Here is a 25,037-nt window from a genome sequence, read left to right on the forward strand (position 1 = left end):
ATATATATGGAACCACAAAGGACCCTGAAGAGCCCAAGCTATCCTGAGGAAGAACAAAGCTAGAGGCATCATACTCCCTGATTTCAAAATATATACAAAGCTACAGTAATTAAAACAGTGTGGTATTGGCATAAAGACATAGACCAATGGAACAGAATAGAGAGCCCAGAAATAAAGTCAGACTTATACAGGAAGTCATCTTTGACAAGGGCACTAGAAAAACATGGGAACAGCCTCTTCAACAAATGATTCTGGGAAAACTGGATATCCACACCCAAAAACATGAAATTGGACCCTTCACCATATACAAAGTTCAAATAAAAATGGATTAAAAGCTTAAACATGTCACCTGAAACTGTAAAATTCCTAAGAAGAAAACATAGGAGAGTATCTTCATGATATTGGTCTTGGCAATTATTTCTTGAATGTGACTCCAAAAGCAAGGGCAACAAAAGGAAAAATAAATCAGTAGCCTGCATCAAACTCAAAAGCTTCTGCAGAGCAAAGAAACAATTAATAGAATAAAAAGGCAACCTATGGAATAGGAAAAAAAAATTACAAATCATATATCTAATTAAGGGTTAATATTCCAAGAAATATAAGGTATAAGGAATTACTACAACTCAGTAGCCAAACACAAAGGAAGTAACTTAATTTTCAAAATAGGCACAGGACTGGAATAGACATTTCTCCAAAAACAATATTACATTTTATATTGTCTTTTCCTTGACTTTTTCTAAACTTTTTAAAAATTACTTTCTTTGCCATGGAAACGGCTGAATGATGTCACAGACAGATTCCATAAACATGGAAGTTCAGACCTCACAAAAGAGTTGGTCAAAGATGAGAAATGGCTCTGATTTCCAAATACAAATCATTTCAATGGCCAAAAAAACAAAGTCCCTGGTACGATAAAATGCATTCTCTACAGAAACTTCTTTGAGTGTGTTCCAGTACAAATGTCTATCTACAGTATTCATAGCAAACTCTAGCCAACCTCTGCATTTCCTTATTAGCTTGAAACTAAATGGCAGGAAACACCCAGGGGCACCAATAACACTTCAGAATGTTGTGCCAATTCCAAACTGGGTAGACAGTACTATGAAGCTAGTTTCTGGATGCTTTGAAAAATTCCATTGAAATGAGAGATAACAAACTTGAAAGGCAGGTCCCTTTTTTGCATCAATAAATAAAACATCAAAGTGATGATTGAGCCAAAGATCCAAAGAAGTCATGTGCAATTTTCAGCATAATAAAGCAGAGAATATGAATTCAAATGAGCAGTCTGATTCAAAACAAAACAAAACAAAACAAAACAAAACAAAACAAAACAATACTTTCTATTTCTGGAGCAACCTTTCTTCTAAGGAATGAGGTAGGCAATAACATCACTGCACTATGCCCAATTGTTCATTTGTGCCTAGTTTCTGAGCATTTTTCCAGACAACAGAGAGCCAAGAAGTTAACTTTCCAGTCGCAATTCACTCAAAAAGCACCAGGATGTTGGAGAAAATGGTGACGATAAAAATAATTACAAGCTAAGAGGAACTCTGCAAGCCCCAAGTGTTTGTGGTAATACATAAATTTAAGGAAGAGAGTGTCTAGCCTCTTACCTTTAGCTGACCCTTCTAACGATTTGTAAGCGATCCCGAAAGTCACCGATCTTGCCCTGGAAACTATTTTCTCCTTTTTGCTGTTTCCTCTGGGCGGGTTGGCCAGAACTGCCATCATTTCCTGTAGCCCTTCCCTGAGCATCTGTGCAAGACATCCAGTGGGAAGACCACAGGCTTCGGAGCCAAGCAGACCCGCATCTGAATGCCTGCTCGCCCACTGCCCACTTGCCCTCTTTGAGTAAGTCCTTCAGCTTTTCTGTGTTCAGCTTCTGCATTCATATAATGAGAAGCCTGACCCGGTGGGATAGAAATGTTTATAGCAGACCTGCACTTATCAGTGTCCTGGATTCGTGGACTGTCCGGTTCCCTCCAGAAAATATCCTGGAGGCCTGGCTGGTGCTCAGGGCTTGCTTCAGCACCTTGCTTCTCAGAGTGTGGACCACGAACCAGCAGCGTGGCGTCCCCTGGGAGTGTGTTAGCAATGCACATTCCCAGGCCCCATTCCAGACCTCCTGAATCAGAATCTGCATTTCAGTAAGATCTCTCTCTAGGTGATTCTTGTGCACAATGCAAGCTCGAGAGGTGTGACTAACTTACTCTCTAGTACACTCAGCACTTCTGCTGCTACCAACTGACTTGTGTGCTCATTGACGAGTTGTTTTAATCCCCACACTTATTTGCACATGCTCTTCTTTTTGTTGTCATTATATAAATAACTTCACGGGGCGCCTGGGTGGCTCGGTCGTTAGGGCATCCAACTTCGGCTCAGGTCATGATCTCCCGGTTCGTGAGTTCGAGCCCCGCGTTCGGGCTCTGTGCTGCCAGCTCGGAGCCTGGAGCCTGCTTCGGATTCTGTGTCTCTCTCTCTCTCTCTCTCTCTCTCTCTCTCTCTCTCTGTTCCTCCCCTGCTCATGCTCTGTCTCTCTCTGTCTCAAAAATAAATAAAAACACTAAAAAAAAATTTTTAAATAACTTCAAAGCTGAATTTTAAAAGGATAGAAAAGAAAGAAATTCATAAACAACAACTCATTTTTAAAAACTTCAAAAGAGAACTGTCGTGGCCATGAAATCCACATTGAATGTGTTGGGAAGACAGTAGAAAAAGGGAATGAAAATGTGCTGCTGAGTAAGGCATGAATAAGGCAACTGTATGTTTCCGGGTGGGATGGTGGGATGGCAGGACTGTGAAAACTTCAGAGATGAGTACATGGACCCTGGCTTCTAAGTGTTTGCAACTGAATATTGACAAGGCAACAGAAATGACTTCCATCTGAGGCAAGATGTTATCGGTGCATTTGCAGAGTTGTTCACTTTCAGAAAAATATGACACTGAATGAAGTTTAGATGATATCTATAATTTACCATTTGAACAGTAATGATTTTTAAAAATTGTTTAACATTATTTACTTTTGAGAAAGAGACAGAGCAGGAGCAGGGGAGGGGCAGAGAGAGAGGGAGACATGGAACGCGAAGCAGGCTCCAGGCTCCGAGCTGTCAACACAGAGCCCGACGTGGGGCTCGAACCCACGAGCTGTGAGATCATGACCTGAGCCGAAGTTGGACGCTTAACCGACTGAGCCACCCAGGCGCCTCTGAATTAAAAATGATTTGATTTGTGTTTAAAGTCATGTAACTTAAATTTTATCATTTTAACCACTTTATAAAGTGCACTGGTCAGTGGCATTCAGTACATTCACAATGTTAGGCAACCATCACCGCCATTTAGTTCCTGAGCATTTTCATCACCTCCAAAGGACACCAATACCCTGTAAGTAGTAGTTCCTGTTACCTGCTTCCCCCAGCCCCAGGCAATCACTCATCTGCCTTCTGTCTCTATGGATTTGCCTATTCTAGAGATTTCATCTGAATGGAATCCTCCAATATGTTGCTTTTTCTGCCTGGCTTCTTCATCCAGCATGTTCTCTAGATTCATCCATGTTGTGACATTTATCAGTACTTCATTCCTTTTTGTGGCTGAATAATATTCCATCGCATACCGCATTTTGTTTACTCATTCATTATTCATTCATTTGGGTTGGTTCCAACTTTGGTCTATTGAAAATAGTGCTATTATGAGCATTTGTGTGCAAATTTTTATCTGAACACCTGTTTTAAATTCTTTTGGGCTTTTTCCCAGGAGTAGAATTTGCCAGGTCATAGAGTAATGTTTAACTTGTTGAGGGACAGCTGTGTCATTTTATGTTCTAACCAGCATCGTGTGAAGATTTCAATTTCTCTATACCCTCGCCAACACTCGTTATTTCCCTTTTTCTGTTATTGTTGTTATAGCCATCCTAGTGATTGTGAAATGGTATCTCACTATAGTTTCAACTTGCATTTCCCTAATGACTATCGATGTTGAGCATCTTTTCATGCGCTCAGTGGCCATTTGTATGTCTCCTCTGGAGAAATGTCCATTCCAGTCTTTGGAACATTTCGAATTGGGTTGCTTGTATTTTAGTTGTTGGGTTTTAAGAGTTCTTTACATATTTTGGATCCTAGACCTTGACTGAGTACGTGATTTAACAAATATTTTCTCTGACTCTGTGGCTTTTTTTTTTGTTGATTGTGTTCTTTGATTCACAAAAATTTTTATTTTGATGAAGTTCAATTTATGTTTTCTTTTCTTTCTTACATATACTTTTGATATTATACGTAAGAAAGCATTGCCAAATCTAACGGTCATAAAGATTTAGTCCTACCTTATCTTCTAGGATTTTCATAGTTTTAAACACCATTTTGCATTAATTCTTGTATATGGGGTGAGATAGAGTTCCAACTTCCTTCTTCAGCACAATTTGTTGAAGAGATTATTCTTTCCCCATTGAATGATCTCAACAGACATGTTGAAAAATAGATGTATAGGTCATTTATAAAGCCTCAATTCTATTCCATGATCTATATGAACATGATCTCACGTATACCTTTATTTATGGTATATCCTTATGCCAATACCACATTATTTTGATTACTGTAGCTTTGTAGTGAGTTTCAAAATTAAGAAATATGAGTACTACAGCCTTACCCTTTGTTTTGACTGTTTAGGGTGCCCTGCAATTTTGTATAAACTTCAGGATTGGCTTTCCCATTGCTGCAAAAAAAGCCTCTTGGAGTTTTGATAGGAATTGCAGCAGATCTGTAAATTGCTTTGGGAAATACTGCCATCTTAACAGTATTACGTCTTCCAACCCATGGACACAGAAGACTTTCCACTTACCTAGGTCTTCTAGAATTTCTTTCAACAATTTTGTGGTTTTCTGTGTACAAGTCTTGTACCTTTTCAGTTAAGTTTATTCCGAACTGTTTTATTCCTTTAATGTTCCTGTGAAAATGCAATTGCTTCCTTAATTTCCCTTTAGATTGTTTATTGCTAATGTATAGAAATGCAATTGGTTTTTGTGTGTTGATCTTGTGTCCTGCAACTTGCTGAATTCATTTATGAGCTCTAATCATTTTCATAAGGATACTGTAGGATTTTACATAGGATTATGTCATCTGTGAATATGGATAGTTTTCTTTCTTTCTTTATGATTTGAATGTCTTTTATTCCTTTTTTTTTATGCTTAATTGTTCTTGATATAACAATCAGTAAAATTTTGAAGATAAGGGTCCAAAGTAGGCATCCTTGTCTTGTTCCTGATACTAGCAGGAAAGATTTCAGTTTTTCATCATCGAGTGTGATGTTAGCTGTGGAGTTTTTCATAAATGCCCACTGCCATTTTGAGGATGCTCCCTTCTATTTCTAGTTTGTTGAGTGTTTTTATGATGAAAAGGTAGTGGATTTTGTCAAATGCTTTTACTCCATCAATTGTGATTGTGGGGCTTTTTTTCCTTCTTTGTTCTACTAATGGAGTGCATTCAATTGATTAATTTTCTTTTTTTTTTTTTTTAATTTTTTTTTCAACGTTTATTTATTTTTGGGACAGAGAGAGACAGAGCATGAACGGGGAGGGGCAGAGAGAGAGGGAGACACAGAATCGGAAACAGGCTCCAGGCTCCGAGCCATCAGCCCAGAGCCTGACGCGGGGCTCGAACTCCCGGACCGCGAGATCGTGACCTGGCTGAAGTCGGACGCTTAACCGACCTGCGCCACCCAGGCGCCCCTGATTAATTTTCTTATATTGAACCACCCACCCTTGCATTTCTGAGATAAATCCCACTTGATCATGATGTTTATGTGCAGTATGCTGCTGGGTTCAGTTTGTTAGTGTTTTATTGAGGATTTTTTCTTCTGTAGTCATTGGGGATGTTGGTCTATCATTTTCTTTTCTTGTAATATCTTTGTCTGGCTTCGGTGTCAGGGTAATTTTGGCCTCATAGAATGAGTTAGGAAGTATTCCTTTCTCTTCTATTTTTTAAAGCACTTGAGAAAGCTTCGCTTTAATTTTTTTTAATATTTGGTAGAATTCACCAGTGAAATCATCTGGTCCTGGGATTCTCTTTGTTGGCAGGGTTTTTTTTTTTTTTTTTTTTTTATTACTGATTTAATCTCTTGTTATATAGGTCATTGAGATTTTCTATTTTTTCTTCAGTTAGTTTTGGTAGTGTGCTGTTTCTAGGAATTTGTTCATTTCACCTAGGTACTCTCATTTGTGATGTACAAGTTTTCATAGTATTGGCTTTTATTTTATTTTTTTTTTAATTTTTTTAACGTTTATTTATTTTTGAGACAGAGAGACAGAGCATGAACGGGGGAGGGGCAGAGAGAGAGGGAGACACAGAATCGGAAACAGGCTCCAGGCTCTGAGCTGTCAGCACAGAGCCTGACGCAGGGCTCGAACTCACAGACCGCGAGATCATGACCTGAGCTGAAGCCGGCCGCTCAACCGACTGAGCCATCCAGGCGCCCCCATAGTATTGTTTTTTAATCCTTTTTATTTCTGCGAGGCTGGTACTTTCTGATTTCAGTAATTTGAATCTTCTTTTCCTTAGTTTTTCAATTTTGTTGATCTTTTCAAAGAACTAATTTTTAATCTACTTGTTTGAACACTCTATTTCATTTATCTCTCTACTAATCTTGATTATTTCCTCCCTTCTGCTAGCTTTTTAGGTTTTTTGTGTTTTTTTTGGTTTTTGGTTTTTTTTTAGTTTTTTCTAGTTTTTTTCTTTTTAGTTTCCTCTTCCTTTTCTAGTTCCTAAAGGTGGACACTTAAGTTATTGATTTGAGATCTACTTTCCTTTTTAATGTCAACATCCTTAGTTACAATTTATCTCTGAGCACACGTTTCACTGTATCCCATAAGTTTTGGTATGTTGTGTTTTTGTTTTCATTTGTCACTTTAAAACAAATTTTTCTTATTTTCTTATTCTCTCTTACAATTTCTTCTTTGATCCACTGGTGTTTAAGGATGTGTTGTTTAATGTTCACAAATTTGTGCATTTTCCAGTTATATTTTCATTATTGATTTCTACTTGCATTCCATTGTAGGCGGAGAAGATAATTTGTAAAATTTCAGTCTTTTTAACTTTAATGATAGTTGTTTGTGGCCTAACATATGGCCACCCTGGAGAATGTTCCATGAGTACTTGAGAAGAATGTGTATTCTATTTTTGCAAAGTGTGTTCTATAGATGTCTATCAGTTTTATCTGTCTGCCATCTATATGCCTACTCACTTTTTTAAATAACTGATATCTTGGGGCGCCCGGGTGGCTCAGTCGGTTAGGCCTCTGACTTAGCCTCAGGTCACGATCTCTCGGTCGGTGAGTTCGAGCCCCGCGTCGGGCTCTGTGCTGTCAGCACAGAGCCTGGAGCCTGATTCTGTGTCTCCCTCTCTTTCTGTCCCTCCCCTGCTCTCTCTCTCTGTCTCAAAAATAAATAAACACTGAAAAGTTTTAAAAAATAAATAAATAACTGATATCTTTTTAAAATCATGACATGTTTCACATATGTAGAAGTATTTAAAATGCAGAAAAGAAATAAAAATGAAAATATTCAGTTACACAACAACCCAGAATTATAATCTTAATATTTTGAAAAAAAATTCTTTTGGTCCAGGTGGGTGGAGTGTCCCAAGAAGCCAACAGGGCTCAGTTAGAGCCCTGTAGGATATGCTATGTGACTGCATGTGTATAGGGGAAGTAAGTGTGGGTCCTGATGGAGGGGCAGGGAGAAGATGGGCTGAGATGAGCTTAGTGTAGGGGCAGCTCAGAGAATGGTGAAATCAGGCCTGGGATGCTACAGCCATGACCACTCTTCCCAGAGGAAGTCCAATCTCATGGGATCTTGGAAGTTCTATGGGACTGGCAGGGGGCTCCTGGGATGAGGAACTCCTGGGTGTTCTGAGTGCCCAAGGCTCCTTGTCCCAGATTCATCTGTAAGGAGTCTGACTCAGACTACCTATCAGGCAAATCCAATTTTTATTCTCAGCACTTTAAATGTGTCATCCAATTGCTTTCTGGGCCTTCACAGTCTCTGACAAGGAATAGATGGTTAATCTATTGAAGATCCCTTGAGTGTGACGAGCCTCTTGTCTCTTGCTGCTTTCAAGATTGTTGCTTTGTCTCTGGCTTTACACAGTTTGATTACAATGTGTCTCTGTGCATCTCTGAGTTAATTCTACTTGGAGTTCATTGAGTTTGCTGGATGTGGAGATTGATGTCTTTCATCATATTTGGGGAATTTGGGGCCATTATTTCTTCAAATATGTTTGCAGTCTCTTTCCCTTTCTTCTCTCCTTCTAGGACCCTCATTATGCATGTATGGGTATACTTCATGGTGTTCTATATGTTTCTTCTGCTCTGTTTATTTTTATTCATTCTTTTTTTTTCTACTTCTTAGACTTTCAACTGGATAATTTCAACTGACATATCTTCACATTCACTGATTCTTTTTTCTGCCTTTTCAAATCTGTTGCTGAACTCCATGAGTGAACTTTTCATTTTAGTTCTATTTTTAAGCTCCAGAATATTTTTTGGCTTCTTTTAATAATATTTACTTTTTTATTTATAGTCTCTATTCAGTGGGACATAATTCTCCTGGTTTCTTTTAGTTCTTTGTTCTTGGTTTCCTGAGCATATTTAAGACAATGGCTTCAAAATCTTTGTCTAGTAAGTACAATGCCTGGGTTTAATAATGGAGAGTTCCTCTAAATTTCTTTTTTTCCTTGTGATTAGATCCTATTTTCTTTTTTCTTTACATGCCTCATACATTTTATTGCAAATTGGGTATTTTGAATTCTATAACGAGACAGCTTGAGATCAGATTTGCTGCTTTGTCTAGGGCTTGCTGATGCTGTGTGTTATGCGTTAGAGTTGCTTGCTTAGTGACTTTTCTAAGTTAGTTTTATAAAGAATGTATTCTTTGTTACCCAAGGTCACTGATTGTTCTGTTAGTTGTGTCATTAGACAGTCTTCCTTAAATGCCTGGAAAAAAAAAAAAATCCTGGGTTTGCAGATTGCCTTTTGCTGGGACACTCTTTCCACATTTAGCCAGGCCATTGACAAATTTGTCTTAACCTTCATTTCCTGCTTATCCAGAGCCTAATGGTCAGCCCGAGGGTGGCCAAAGTTCAGGGTCTTCTCAGGTCTTTCCTGAACACGTATCTAGTCCTGGGCATGGCTTTCTAAATTCCTTGGTACATGCAGGAGCTTTTTAAAGCCCTTGTTTCCCCATGGTGTCTCTTTCCGAGACTTTACTTTCTTTGGCTTTTTGGTCTGTCTGCTGCTTGCCCGTTGGTGGGTGGCTTCTGCTCATGTGTTTTCCTTTAAATGCATTTGACAGGGGCGCCTGGGTGGCGCAGTCGGTTAAGCGTCCGACTTCAGCTCAGGTCATGATCTCACGGTCTGTGAGTTCGAGCCCCGCGTCAGGCTCTGGGCTGATGGCTCAGAGCCTGGAGCCTGCTTCCGATTCTGTGTCTCCCTCTCTCTCTGCCCCTCGCCCGTTCATGCTCTGTCTCTCTCTGTCCCAAAAATAAAATAAAACGTTGAAAAAAAAAAAATAAATAAATGCATTTGACAAATGTTACCTAGGCATCCCTGAGGAAGCTCTAAGGTAGGAAAATAAAGGTTATTCACCACCCTCCACCACCCCCACCCTGGCACTGATGCTCAGGGAGCAAGCAGACAGATCAGTACCTGCAAACACACTTCTCTGATAACAAGGCCCACACTGCTCCCGCTGGTTGGCGCAAGGTACATCAGGGACTCATGGCTGCTGCCATGCTGGGGCATGGATGGTCATGGGCAGGTAAGTAAAAATACCCCCATTATTTCTTATTGAATTTCAGTGGCTTCCTTCTTCTTTAATCATTCCCCAGTTGTTGCAAGTTTTTAAATTATATTCCAGAGATCCAAAAAGTTTATTCCGACAGGTTTGGCTAGCTTAATTGTTGCTTTAGTGAGGGAAGGTAGTTTTAGACTTCTCTACACTACCATTTTTCAGTCATTCAATAATGGTTTAACCTAAACTTTTCGACAACGGTTACTTCTGTTTCATATGTAATAGCACAATTTATGCCGATCCCAGAAGGACTTTGCCAAAAGTCCAAAATCTTGCCACACCTCTGAATCAAATTTTCTTTATGTATTTTCTTGACGGACATTGACTTAGGATCGATTCCATATTTTTTAATATCCCTGATTGCCTCAAGGTAAAATCTATCCATTTATTGACCATGTCTTAAAAACTCAAGCCTTCCTTTCTTCTAAGACATTTTAGGATCTGGTTCACTGAAATAATATATTGTTTGAAAACAACAAGCTGGAGACGAATACTGCTTTATTATGTTCTATCTCTCAGAAAAGACTCAAGAATAACTGTTGGCAATGGGAACTTGGCTCTTTATAGTTTTCGTATTATTTTTGGCACATTTTGTGTGACTTGTGACTTCACAGCCTTGCCCCACAATCTGTGATTCTATCTATAGTCTTATTGCCAGGTACTCTGGCAAAATGAAAATAGCTCTCACGCAAAATTCTACCGCGCATACGAATATCTATTAACAAGTATAAATACGGTTATTCAACCTGTTCTTGTAAGGTCTGTGAAGTCCCGGCATCTTCCTCCATGCAAATGACATATCCTAACTGCTTTATTACTAGCAGCTGTTCCACAACACAGTGGTACATGCAGCTTAGCTAATCTTAGATGGCATGACTTAAATCAATTATCCTGGAGTTCACTTATTTTTATATGGCCACCATTATGTAAGCCAATCTCCAAGCTCTGCCCTTACACCATTTAAGCAACAGCAAATATATTGCAACAAATAGAGAATGTTATACACAACGAAACTTCGAATCTATCTAGTCCCACCACATATCCCATGCAGTGAGCCCCTCGATCCTGTAACTGCTCGGGACGTCCAGTGTTAGCTCAAACACTTTCAGAAACATCGCTCAAATCTCCCAAGGCTTCCCATTCCATTCTAAACACTTGAAATTCTTTTTTTTTTTATTCTTTTTTATATTGATTCATTTATGAGAGACAGCACAAGCGGGTAGGGGCAGAGACAGGGAGACACAGAATTGAAGCAGGCTCCAGGCTCTGAGCTGTCAGCACAGAGCCCGACGCGGGGCTCGAACTCACAAGCTGTGAGATCATGACCTGAGCCGAAGTCGGACACTTAACCGACTGAGCCACCCAGGCGCCCCTAAACACTTGAAATTCTTAAAAACTTTCTCATATTGAGTTAAAACAAATTTGCTCCTACCCATGGCCTTAGTTTTGTCAGAATAAACTATACTCTTCCTTCACTTGATACGCTTCCAAATAACTATTCTTTCCAATTCTGTTCTCTGGTAGTTTCTTCACACTTTCCTAATAGACTTGGATACAGTGCTAAAAATCACTTCTTTATTCTTTCTCTTTCAGTTGGCGTCAGTCTCACAAATTAACATTTCTCTTAAAATACTGAAAAGACTGTCATAGATATTTAGATGAATAGACCGATGAAACTAATATTAGTACCCATGTTTCCCCTATTCTAAGCCAGTTCTGGTGGTTATCAGTAAGTTACAGTTTTAAATATAAGACTTGCATTCATTTTTGGCATTGGTGTCCTTCAAGATTTAGAAGCTAGAGTTGTCTCTTTCGAGTTGTAGAGTGTAGAAATGTAAGGACTCAATTGCTCTGGGAATTTGAGAAGATTCCAAGTTGTTTCATACAGAAATGATGGATGTCTACATTTGTTCTGTCTCTCTAGAAGCTCTGCCAGTGCAACTCCAGCATCACCTCCTCTGGTCTGGCATCTGACATATGCACTATATGTCATATTTCATGAAGACAATGGCTAAAATATTTTACCTTTGACAGACTCCATGCTTATCAAAGCTCACAAACAACACTTAATTATGGTGGAAGAACGAGATGAGTGTGTGGGCCAAGACACTATCCCCGGAAGGCAGGACCCCTGAGTTCTGTTTCCATAAAGGATCAAGAAGTTTTAATGGGTCAAGAATTTGGTGTATTTTCAGGGGAAGACAAAACAGGGAACATCACCTTGGCCTGATAGCGACTGGTTGTATTTGAAGCAGGGGAGGGGTTATAAAGTTATATTTTGCCTATCTTAGTGCTTTATTATTTGTGCTTTTGAAGCTTTGATCTTACTGCATTACTTTAGTATGGTTAAATTGTTGGAGTTCCTTAATGTGCAATCAATGCTTCTTCATTTACTTATTCATATCCCACTGTATTCCCAAATGATTCAAGGCAGCTTACGAAATACCTACAATTCAACAAGACCAAATGAATATAAAAATAGCTGAGTGCATCTGAAGCAAACAGAATGTAGGGCTACAAAACAAGAACAATCCGGACGTGACAGGGTATTCTCAGGAGGTGCTGGCAAACCTCAGCTCCTCACTTAGAGGGGAGCCATATTGAATGCCAGGCTTCTAGATGCCAAAGAGGCAACATGACTTAAAGTCTCAAGTGACTTAAACAAGTTAATTGCTCAGGAAAAAAGAACAACTATTTCTGAAAGCAGAGATTCTTCTTTGGAAAACTTACTCAATAAGAAGAATCCACTTGTTTATTCCTCAGTCTAGTCATTTCCATTGAGGAATTTGAAAGCTAGACCATCTTGGTACCTAGTGAGCTGGCTACCTTTTTGTGTATTTTTTAGAAGGTGAAGTAAGGATGCCTGTGTTGCATACCCCAGGTCTACACACCATTTAGTCCCAGTATGGAAGCTTTCGCTTAATTTGAAGCCCTGGGTCCGTCTGAAATTAGCCTTCTCTGGTGCAGGGATCTTTAGGAAACATACTTCTCTTATTTGTGTGTACCTTTGATGTATGTGGCTTTCATGTTCAATTACTGTGTTAAACACAGTGGTCTTCCTTTTCAGGGCTTTGTGTAGCAAACGTTGACTTTCATCCTTCGGTTAAATCTAATTAAGAAAATCAACTGAAGGAACTTCCCTAAAAGTGAGATGTTATTGTGTGCTATGAAAGGCAGATTGTCCTCTGTTACCCCAGTCATAAACACGAGGCTGCATTCCCATCAAAGGGTCATAATTATCTGTCCCCAGAGCGGTCCCATAATTATGGCATTCTATTGTCAGGTGTCAATGAAGGCCCGAACACGCAGTCTGCATGCAGAGTACCTTCTGCTGAATAGTTGACATGACAGTCTTGGTTAAGCTTATCCAACTTTAAAACCCTAAATGGCTCTACCTCTTTATAGCAAAACCATTTATTGTGTGGCCTCCACGTGGAAGGGCCCTTGCGTTTTTATACATCCAAGGGTGTTCTTGGAAAAACTTTGGGAGGGTGGCGTGGGAGTAAGTGGCAACACAGAGTTCTGCTTACTTCCCCACAGCTGGAGGGGCTCAGTGAGGCCAGCCAGTGGGTCTTCTCTCTCCACCAGCCCTAATCGCATCAACCTTGCCCTCCTTCACCCCAGTTTTCTCACCGAACGATTGGCAGTTACGGAGTCCTTTTGTCCATCCCTCCTGCCTAGATAGTCTACCCCAGACCAATTGCATCAGACCTGGTGGTATCTCTTTGTGAAGAGTCAGCTGGATCTCAGAGCCATGGCATGGCATCCAAAACACTAAGGATGGAATTTTTCTTCACTTGATCACAAACCATTCTCTTGTCTTACCCGTAGGTGATGGGTCTTCCAGAGCTGAGTTCCTCAGATGCCCACTGTCCACCCTCTCTTATCTTGCTTTCTTCAATTCTCCTTTATCTTCTTGCAGAGGGTTATTTTTTAAGTCCTCAATCCAGGCCAATCTCTTCTCAAAGAAAACCCTGCTATCGCTAAGACAGGGATGTGTGTGTGTGTGTGTGTGTGTGTGTGTGTCTATATGTGTGTGTTTCTGTGTTTCTCTCTCTCTCTCTCTCTTTCTCTCTCTGTGTATGCATCTATGGGTGTGTGAATCTGTATGTGTGTGTCTGTGTGTCTGTGTTTTGCATCACAAAGCTTTTCCTTTGTCTTATAAAACAGTGTCCTAGGCTTTAATCAGCGGTGCTTTTCTTGGCTGGGTCACAGCTGCCCCCAAACAGCAGGAGAAGGAGTGGTCTCTAAGTGAGTTCAAAACCAGTTAAAAAGGAGCCTCCTTCATATCCTCCTCACCGTCTTCACTGGCATGAACTGGGGCAGGTTTCATCACCAGAAGCAAGCATTGCACCACAAGATAAGCTTTTATTTTGAGAGAGAGAGAAAGAGAGTGTGTGTATGTGTGTGAGTGAGGGAGAGGCAGAGAGAGAGGGAGAGAGAGAGAGAGAGAATCCCAACACGGGATCCTGACACCGGGCTCAATGCACAAACATGAGATCATAACCTGAGCCGAAATTCAAGAGTCAGACACTTAACCAGCTGAGTCCGCCCAGGCGCCCCTGAGCACTATTTTTTTTTTAACTGTAGCGTCCAACCCTTCCCTGGAATTTCTTCCGACTCTAAGAGTAACCCAAATTAGACTCTTTCCCTCCTTCCATTCCCTTCTACCCATAAGAGCATTTCCTCTGCTGGGGGGCACCTGGGTGGCTCAGTCAGTTAACGTCTGACTTCTGCTCGGGTCATGATTTCACAGTTCATGAGTTCAAGCCCCACATTGGGCTCTCTGCTGCCAGTCTGTAGTGCAGAGCCCACTTCGAATCCTGTCCCCCCTCTCTCTGCCCCTCCCCACTTGCGCTCTCCCAAAAATAAATACTAAAAAAAAAAAAGAGTTTCCTCTGTTCATCTTCATATAATTGTAATATCCACATATAAGTAATTGATCATTTTAAAGCCAATCATCTTAAAGAATAACTTTCAAATGGAAAAATACCAGAGTAACCGGAATGTGTCTTTCCCTTGAATTCTTCTATTATTACTTCTCAACCTTTTCTGCCAACTTTGCAGTATTTGAGAAGTAACCTGTGACATGCCGATGAAGCATCATGTATTCGGTCGATAGGTACTCAGTGCCTGGCTGCTCAGAGGTCCATATCCCACCCAAAGTTTAGCTGGGCTCATGGGCACCAGGGCCTGTCTCTGTGAGCTGCAGGGTGCTCTCTTCCCTAGAATCTTGTCTCCTTAACTTTTTCCTGAGCCGTTTGAGATTACGCCCATGCTCATCCCTCTCTCCTCTCCCACACCCGCCCCCTGGCAGGCTCTATCTCCTCCGCAGCTACTTGTAATTTTAAAAATATGTTATTTAGGGGGCACCTGGGTGGCACAGTTGGTTAAGCATCCGACTTCAGCTCAGGTCATGATCTCGCGGTCCGCGAGTTCGAGCCCCACGTTGGGCTCTGGGCTGTCAGCTCAGAGCCTGGAACTTGCTTCGGATTCTGTGTCTCCCTCTCTCTCTGCCCCTCCCCCCCTCATACTCTGTCTCTGTCTCTCAAAAATAAATAAACATTTTTTAAAAATGTTAAATGTTATTTAGTATCTGACACTTTTGCTACAGAGTGAGTTCCTCCAGGGTAGGGACGGTGCCTGACTGGCGCACGCTGTTTCCATATCAGCGGACCTTAGTACTTTGCAAACATGTTCTAGATGAATAAGTGAACATTGAATGTACCGTCTGGTTTCCCCACCAACCATAAAGCCTCGCTTTATTAAAAACTTCCCCAGAAAGAATTCAGGTCACAGAATGCTACAAAATTTGAAAATAAACAAACTTCATCATAGCTCTGGCAATACAATTAGCAGACCTCTAGCTTCAGAAACGATCTTTTGATTCAATTCAGTATGTTTAGTTCTGTATAAAACATACCGACTTTTTTTCCTAAGATGAATGTTATTCTAATTATCTATCTAAAACTATTGTCAAGAGCAACTTAATTATAAGTGCTCCTCTATGCAAAGACATCCAATGCTTGCCTAAGACAGAAAGAGAACCTTTATTCCAGAGGCAGAGAAAAGAATCTTGTCTGGGAAAATTACACACAGATAGTCCCAGCAACAATTGTGAAGATCTATGTCTTTTCCGTTCAATGCCTGGCAAGCAAGGCAGCTGAAGCTGGTCTCTGGGAGCCAAGAGCACCAACTTGGCTGACCTTGACCGGGACCCAGTCCAAGGCAGGGCACTGCCTGTAATGTAAGGGCTTCCAATGACAACCGATAAGTCTTGATACGTTCAACAAGGAAAACTTACTAAATGTATCCCTTTTTACAAATTTGTATTTTTAATAAATAAGGTATAGAAGACGATAATTCAGGAGCAGCTGGGTGGCTCAGTCGGTGGAGCGTCCGACCCATGACTTAGCTCGGGTCATGATCTCACAGTTCGTGGGTTCGAGTCCCACATTGATCGGGCTCTGTGCTTGATGACGCCGAGCCTGCTTGGGATTCTCTCTCTCCCTCTCTCTCTCTGCTCCTCCCCCACTAGTACTCTCTTTGTAAAAATAAATAAACATTTAAAAAAGAGTATAGGGGTGCCTGGGTGGTTCAGTTGGTTGAGCGTTCGACCTCAGCCTAGGTCATGATCTCATTCTTCCTGAGTTTCAGCCCCGTGTCAGGCTCTGTGCTGACAGCTCAGAGCCTGGAGCCTGTTTCAGATTCTGTGTCTCCCTCTCTCTCTCTGCCCATCCCCCACCCATGCTCTGTTTCTCTCTCTCTCTCTTTCTCAAAATAAATAAACATTAAAAAAATTTTAAAAAAGAGTATAATTCAGTTAGAAGGTTGATTTGAGAGCTGATTTGAATATCAAAGACTTACTCTGTAGTTTAAACCGTAAGTTGCCTGCTGGTCGATGCTTACTCAAAAGTGAAACCCATAAAATCAAAGTTCGACAATGGTAAAAGAGGACAGCTCTAAACGGTTGGCTCTGAAAATGAAGCTTTAGCAGGGCTACAAGATCTATTTGTTCAAGTGGATTGCTGCTATCTCTTCCCCCTGCTCCGAAGGGGAATCTTCTCTCGTTCCTCTGCAGGACCGGCACTGGCCCCTAGAAATGGAGAGACTTGGAGCAAATCACAGCTAATGTAAAAATGCTTCCTAGAACCACTCACAACCACCCTGCATTCTTATAACGGTCTGTCCGGGTGTGCAGACTCCCAGGGTTAAACCCGGAACCCACTAGGTGGAAATCACCAGCCCCCTTGTCTTTCTGTCCCCACTCTGATACTTGGTGGGTGGCAGAAAGCCAAACAAAGGCAAGAGAAGCCACACAGGGAGTGTCCTTCAAAGGTAATGAGGCCAGTGGGGAGAACAGAAGTGAGCCGGGGCTGTGTGCCAGGTCAACAGAAGAAATCGGGGTCAAGCCTGTGGGAATACTGGAGATGTGTGCTACAGCTCCAAAGGAAGAACTGAAAACATGAGCTCGTGTGACAAGAGAGACCGGAAACATGAGAAATAGAAGCTTGGTTTCTAAATGGGGACAGGGGAGGTCACAGTGGCCTGCGTGAGGGCCCTAAGGCAGAGTTGCATTCCTTGGGGAACAGAGGCGTTTGGAAGCATCAGTACGAGAAGTGAGGTGCCTGGTCCTCGTCTGCTGGGGAACACGAGTGCCTTCGCTGAAAGTCTCAGTTTTGCTTTTTGACTTTTCGATTTTAGCGAATCCTGCCTTTTTCCAAGCGGTTCCAAAGCACCGATGGGGACAGCACCTCACTCAGTTATTTGTTCCAATCCCGGTGATCTGAACCAACCTTGAGATTCCCAGGTTGAGGATCCAGGGGCGGATTGTGAGAAGTACAAAGTCCTCAAGCAAGAGATCCTCACCTCACCTCCCACCGAGTCATCTGCTTCTGCCACCTTTGGGCTGTGACCTCCCCACCTTCAGCCCCCAGTCCTCCCCACGTCCCCTCCTGTCTGGGGATGGGCAAAGCACTGGCCCTGAGCATCAGTCAGAGGCGGGTGGGGCAAACGCAGGGCCTGTGCCAGGAAAGCTGGCTCCCAGCCCTGGATTTGCTACATTTTCTTCTGTGTGAAGAGGAACTACTGAAGTCGTTGAAACAGGGAGTGGTATTGTCACACCGTGACCTGGGCTTCAAGAAGGCTGCCGGGAGGATGATGGCTTCTACAGAAGTCAGAGCGATGGCAGGATGACTGGCCGGTAAGAACAGGTTGGCCAGTCGTCCAGGCCAGAGAAAGGGCCAGTGGCAGCAGGGATGGGAATGTAGGCTCATGTGGGACAGATTAGGAATCAGCACACACCCTTCTTTGGGATTCTGAGTTCTAGAAGTTCACTGCACTAAGAATACTTCATAGGGGGGCCTGGGTGGCTCAGTGAGTTAAGTGTCAGACTTTCGCTCAGGTCATGATCTCACGGCTTGTGGGTTTGAGCCCTGCATCTGGCTGTGTGCCGACAGCTCAGAGCCCGGAGGCTGCTTCGGATTCTGTGTCTCCCTCTCTCTGTGCCCCTCCCCTGCTCACGCTCTGCCTTTCTCTCTCTCAAAAATGAATAAATATTAAAACAATTTTTTTTAATTAAAAAAAAAGAATACTTTCTATCCTAACATACTACCGCCTTGATTATCCCAGGAGGTCTAGTGTCATCACTGGGAGGATCCCCTAAATACCTGTGACCAAAAGATAAGGTCACTTGGAGGCCATGGGGAGGGCGAGTGCTTGAGAGACTCTCAGCCTGGCTGGCAAGCTCTCAACTCCTCCACGGACCTGGGCATGAGCAGCTGCATTTCAAGACAATCTCTTAGGGCCACCGTACCTTCTTTAAGCCCAGTTGGTTCGGTTGCCTACCGAAGTTTGGTCAAAGAGATTTACAGGAGAAAAGCACAAGGCAGGCACAGAGCTGCTCTTGCATATGCCGTAGCGTCCCTGGAATGTGGGGACAGCATGTCCTGCTCCCGGACGGAGCTCATGTTTACCAGAAGTGCCAGCAAAGACTGGACTCAGTGGCTCTCCTTGCGCCTGACTTGCTTAGACCGCGGAGGATTTGCAGTCCCGAAGCCCGTGGACTTCCAGACGAGTCAGCTGCGAGGGCTCTCAATGTCCTCTGTGAGCTCAGAGAGGATTTTCTGCCACCAGTCTTAAAAACTGTCCTTTGGAAAGGAAAATACAACCAGCAGTAATGATGAGGGCACTGTCTACCAAGCGCTCAGCCTGTGTCCGTTCTGGGCTAGGTGGCTTGGAGGTATTTTTGGTTAAACCGACAACAGCTTCGCAAGATAGCCTCAGTGTGCTTATCTGCTGCTGCTAGCAAACGATCCCGGAGCTCGGTGGCTACAACAACGATTGTTATTTATGTGTCTCATGATAGTGTAAAAAGGCATTTAGATAGGTACGGTCGGAGGACCTCACCTCTGCCTCGCGACGTGGGGGCCCCCGGCTGGGGTGGCCCACCGGGCTGGGAGCCGCCGCAGAGCTGGGGGCTGGCTGGGCATCTCCCCCTCCACGCGCACACAGACCATCTCCTGGTAAATTCAGGGGTCTACCCATCATGGTGGCCTCGGGGTGGTTGTGTTCAGGGCTCCAAGAATGGCAGGAAAGTAGTTGCTGCCTGGAACAGCACTGCCGCCTCCACGTCCTACGGGCCAAAGCGGCCGAAGCACACCTCCCCACCCTGGGTTCAAGGGAGGAGGGGACACAGACTCCACCTCCCAGTGGGAGGAGCGCCAGAGATTTGACTGCCATTTTGAATCCAACAACGCTATTATTATGCTTATTTCATAGAAGAGGAGACTGAGGTTCAAAGAAGTGAAATAATTACATCCTACGAGGAACACAGCTGAGACTGGCAGTGGGACTGCCTCGAAGCCTTTTCTTTTTCCAGTACCAGCTCTGTTCTGTCAACATGTGAACATTTGGTGAGCAGCAAAGAACTCTTCCGACTCGAATCTAGAAGAAAGCATAAGAACTCCCTTCGCCACCGCCACCTTTCACCCTCTGTCACTAGCTGTAGGCCCCCCGGTCCCAACATACAGCTGTAGAATCTAAAGTTTCCTTCAGTTTGAGAGGTGTTCGAGGTAAAAGACGAGGAAAAATTACCAATGAGCAAATCACCAATTGAAATGAGAACTACCTGGCGCGGGATAGGTTTCTCTCCACAGAGGACAGAAATATATTTACATTATGAAATACACTGGAATCCAATGGGAACCCCTTGTTATTATTAGATTTCCTCTTGAGAAGGATTCATAAGTGAAAACATAACTTGCTATTTTAGTATTTTGTTTTTCGGGGAAGAAAAAACCCTTTGCAAAAACAAATTTAAAAGGAAAACCTTATCCATTTCAAGCACTTGTTTATTTTTCTTATTTGCCATGCTAAAACCGTCTTCTTTCAACCTCTGATTTTGTTGGGAGCTGGGAGATGAGGTTTTGTTTTGTTTTGTTTTTTATCTTCTTCTTCTTCTTTTTTTCTCCCCCCCCCCCCCCCCCCAAATCTGGAAGGTCTCCTTTTCTAATGTGGGCATGACTAAAAAGCCTTACCAGAGTCTATTTCTGAGCCCACGCCTTCCTCTGGCAATGGCCGTGGCCCTAGAGCTCCCCCCAGCGGGAAGAACGGGAACCGCGAGCAGAGGGGAGCTTGGTGCGGGCTGTGTAGGTTCACCGGGATTGCAGGGGCCCTACTGATCCCTGTGAACATGATTCGTCTCTGGAACTTTTACGTCTCTTTACTGGAATGTGTCCCACCATAGTGTTATTCTATCTTCACAGCGACACGAGAATCTCGAGAAAAAGGCTGCTTTTGCAACTCTAGTGCACTTTGTGGGCTTGAAATTTTCATGTTTGAGTAAGCTTTCCATCATAGACTACAGGCACTTTTTTTTTGTTTGCCTTCTTTATACTATTTGTTCATTTCTAATCACACAAGCAGAAGGAAGCTGCCTGTATGTGATCAAGAGGCATATTCCTGAAGATTTGCAACCAAATCCAACTTTGCCTGGCTTTAGATGGGACTCGACGGAGGAGGGGTGTGTTGGCTCATTCACTCAGCAGTTGGTCTTCTGCACTCCGATGGGGCCTTGGCATTGCGGGTCCCTTGTGTTCCCTGGAATAGGCCAGGAACACACCCTGCCACACCAACGTGCTGCTTTGCTTTATCTCTCTATTAGCCACGCTCCTTGACCGGAGAGCCCACTGGCTCAAGCCATCGTGCCTGCGTGTCTTCATTCAGCTGTCACCTGCCCACTCAGGTAACTGCTCCCACCCTTGTGCGTGCACTGCTCCAGCTCTCCTCCTGCTTTATTTTCCAAGAAGCACAGATCCCACCTAGCATTCCAGCTGGTCGCCCAGGCCCCCACCCGCACCCTTCCCTCCCCAGCATATAAACTCTGAGAGCACCAGGCAAGTCTGCCGTCTGTTGTGTCCACAGCTGTACCCCCCAGGGCCTGGAACAGTGCCTGGCACACAGAAGCCAGTCCACAAATATCTCTTGAATGAATGCCTAACGAGTAAACAGCATAGGGGCGCCTGGGTGGCTCAGTCTGTTAAGCGTCCAACTCTCGATTTCAGCTCAGGTCACGATCTCAGGATTTGTGAGGTGGACCCCTGTGCCCGGCTCTGCACTGAGTGTGGCACCTGCTTGGGATTCTCTCTCTCCCTCGCTCTCTGCCCCTCCCCCACTCAAGCATGTGCTTTCACTCTCTCTCAAAAATAAACTTTGAAAAATGTTTTAATGTTTGTTGATTTTTGAGGGACCGTAAGAGACAGAGCGTGAACGGGGGAGGGGCAGAGAGCTATGGAGACATAGAATCTGAAGCAGGCTCCAGGCTCTGAGCTGTCAGCACAGAGACGAATGCGGGCTTAAACCGTGAGATCGTGACCTGAGCCAAAGTGTGACGCTTAACCAACTGAGCCACTCAGGCCCCCTCAAAAATAAATTTAAACAGGGGCGCCTGGGTGGCGCAGTCGGTTAAGCGTCCGACTTCAGCCAGGTCACGATCTCGCGGTCCGTGAGTTCGAGCCCCGCGTCAGGCTCTGGGCTGATGGCTCGGAGCCTGGAGCCTGTTTCCGATTCTGTGTCTCCCTCTCTCTCTGCCCCTCCCCCGTTCATGCTCTGTCTCTCTCTGTCCCAAAAATAAATAAACGTTGAAAAAAAAATTAAAAAAATAAAAAATAAAAATAAATTTAAACAAAAGGGTCAATAGCATGAACTCAGTCTACAACTCTTTGTTCCTGACAGGTTCAAATTGTGCAATTCTTGAGGAATTTTTAATGTGGAAGATGCATGCTATTTGTAAAATTTCATTGATAAAGTCAATGTTGTGTTACTTCAAATTTGTCTAATTTATATTTGCACAAAATGTAGCCACACGAATGTATTCTTTTGCAACAGTATTAAATTATTACAATTGAAGGCTAAAGTCATCTTTACAGGTATATCTTTGGGATGTAGTTTTAAAAAGAACATTTTCAGGATGAAATTAGGTTGTCTGCAAGCAGGCTAATAAAATATACAGTAGGACTCTACTAAGCCGATTTGGTAAATTGGTTTCAACTTTCATTCAAAGATAACTATCAGAGTAAGTTCTACATCTTTTCTCTTCTTACAAGTATTATTTATCAAAACAATTGTGTTGGTTAAAGGGGATTTTAAAAATCTGTTACTAAGCCCATTAATGCTGCAGATGTTTCTAGCTTTACTGTGCTCTGAACTCTTGGGAAACGCTGCCTAACTTTGTGTACAAAATAGTGAGAGGTATCACTTTTATGTGGAAAGTTCAGTTATGAAGGCAGCGTGTTGCCGGAGTCTGGCTCTGTACCAAAAGTAGCAAATCACTGCTGTTTGGATGGCCCGCGGCTCTAAACGCCTGTGCGAGTGGCGCCACCGTGTGTCTACTAGGGAGAAGTACAAGACCACCTCAAGGAGGCAATGAACTGGGAAAGTCTCTGTAAGGTCCACTTACCGCATCTGGCAGGGATGTTTCCTTCTCAGCCATTTGGCAACTTCTGTCAGTCGTATCTAATAAACTCCCCAATTTTTCAATGACTAGTGAAATTTCCAAACACTAACAGATATGTAGTAAAACGTGCTCCGATTTTTTTTTCTTCAGAAATATTTGAACATCTATAATTGATCCATGCGCCTAAGTGGGTGTATTGTGTGAGTTGTTATTAAACGACTACAAAACAGGTTCCATTTTTCAGTCCACTAGAGTGGCTCGGGTATAGATTTTGGAGTCTCATGGTTCTGGGTTCAAGTTCTGCCTTCCCATTTACTGATTGTGTGATCTTAGGCAAGTTACTTCGCTTCTCTGAGCCTCAGTTTCCTCATATGTGAAATGGGATCGTTATCGTGCTTCTGAGGTGGTGCACATGAAATGCTTTGTAGGGTTTCGGGCAGATTTTAGTTGTCCTATTGAGCTGTTTGTCTCTCAGCTGCCAGGGACTGCCAGGGTGGGGGTCTTGGCGGCTGGCCTCCATCCGGAGCCTGCAGGGTCAGGCAATCCGGACAGAATCCACTGTCAGCACTGCCAACACCCACCTCCTCCCCACTGAGGCAGGGGCGACTGTGGCATCGTGGCTACGTGGGAAGCTATGCTCTGGCTGAGGCCACACTGGTCTGCCGTCTTGTGCCGAGGTAAGAGGAACAGCACATAGGGTGTGTCTTTTTCCATTCTCACACCCTTGCCCTCTTGTTCTGTTTCTGGAATTCTTCTGAAGATATTAAGGCATTAACAATGATGCTTGCAACAGTTTCCTATCTATAAATCCATCTAGAAATCGCCCTGGGGAGGAGCCACACCAAGGCTCTGGAGGAAGCAGCGTCTAAACGTCCTAACTCGTCTTTCTCTTCTTCCGCAGGAACGAGAGAATTGCAGAAGAGCGCTGAGTGAGCTCTGTTCTCCGTGCCGCCCTGTACTGGGTCTTGCAGAAGTCAGGGGCCCTGTCCCCCAAAGCTCACAAGTGAAGGGCAAAGGCAGATACTGCAAACCCTCAGACAATGCCAGATGGAGGCCCTGCGGCCACAGGGACAGGGAACAATTCACCAGTTAACCCCAGGTGTGCACATTGTGTGCCTCTTAAGGGTCAGGCATTGTTCTAAACACCAGCAAACAGACAGTACAAAGAAAGCCAGCCACACAAGGCTTAACTTCCACCAGGAGAGGTGAACAATAAACAAAATCTTCATAAAACAAGAAAATGACATCGGGTAGGGAGATAACAGATGGTCTGGGGGGAACGTAGGGCAATGCTGAGGATTAAAGTGTGGGTTTCTTATTTTTCTTTTTTAAATTTTTTTTAATGTTTATTTATTTCCGAGGCAGAGAGACACAGAGCATGAGTGGGGGAGGGGCAGAGAGAGAGGGAGACACAGAATCCGAAGCAGGCTCCAGGCTCTGAGCTGTCAGCACAGAGCTCGATGCGGGGCTTGAACTCACAAACCGTGAGATCATGACCTGAGCTGAAGTCGGTCGCTCAACCGACTGAGCCACCCAGGTGCCCCAAAGGTGTGGGTTTTTGAGTCAAAATAGTCAGAGTTCATCAAGCAACCTCTCTCCCAAGCAGTGACAAAGACCCTTCATTTCCCTGAACATTCAGCTGAGGAAGGTGGGTCCAAGAATCCGGCTTTCTGGCAGCAGAGGAGACGAGGGGAGGGAGGTTTGTGCACATGAGGAGCCCAGGGATCGGGCATGGGCATGAAGAACTCTCCCAAGACCACAGCCCAAGACCGCAGCCCGCCATTAGAGAGCCGGGGGTAACAAGCTCTACCTCAGCTTGTTCACCCTTTAATGGAAATCACTGTAGTCAGATCCAAAACCAGGACAGCATGTGGGAAGGTAAATTTTTGTGGAGGCAAGATAAAGAAGGAATTTTTAGAATAAGAGGAAAGGATGACTTTGATGGGTCACTTGAACCAGCAGCCAGCCTGGGGAATGAGTGGGACATTGAGCATCTGAAATTTTTTTTTTTTAACGTTTTATTTATTTTTGAGACAGGGAGAGACAGAGCATGAACAGGGGAGGGTCAGAGAGAGGGAGACACAGAATCCGAAACAGGCTCCAGGCTCTGAGCTGTCAGCACAGAGCCCGACGCGGGGCTTGAACTCACGGACCTCGAGATCATGACCTGAGCCGAAGTCGGCCGCTTAACCGACTGAGCCACCCAGGCGCCACCAAGGGACTTGGAGCATCTGAAGGGGTTCGGGAGAG

The sequence above is a fragment of the Lynx canadensis genome, chromosome D3, assembly GCF_007474595.2.
Source record: "Lynx canadensis isolate LIC74 chromosome D3, mLynCan4.pri.v2, whole genome shotgun sequence".
NCBI lineage: Eukaryota > Metazoa > Chordata > Mammalia > Carnivora > Felidae > Lynx > Lynx canadensis.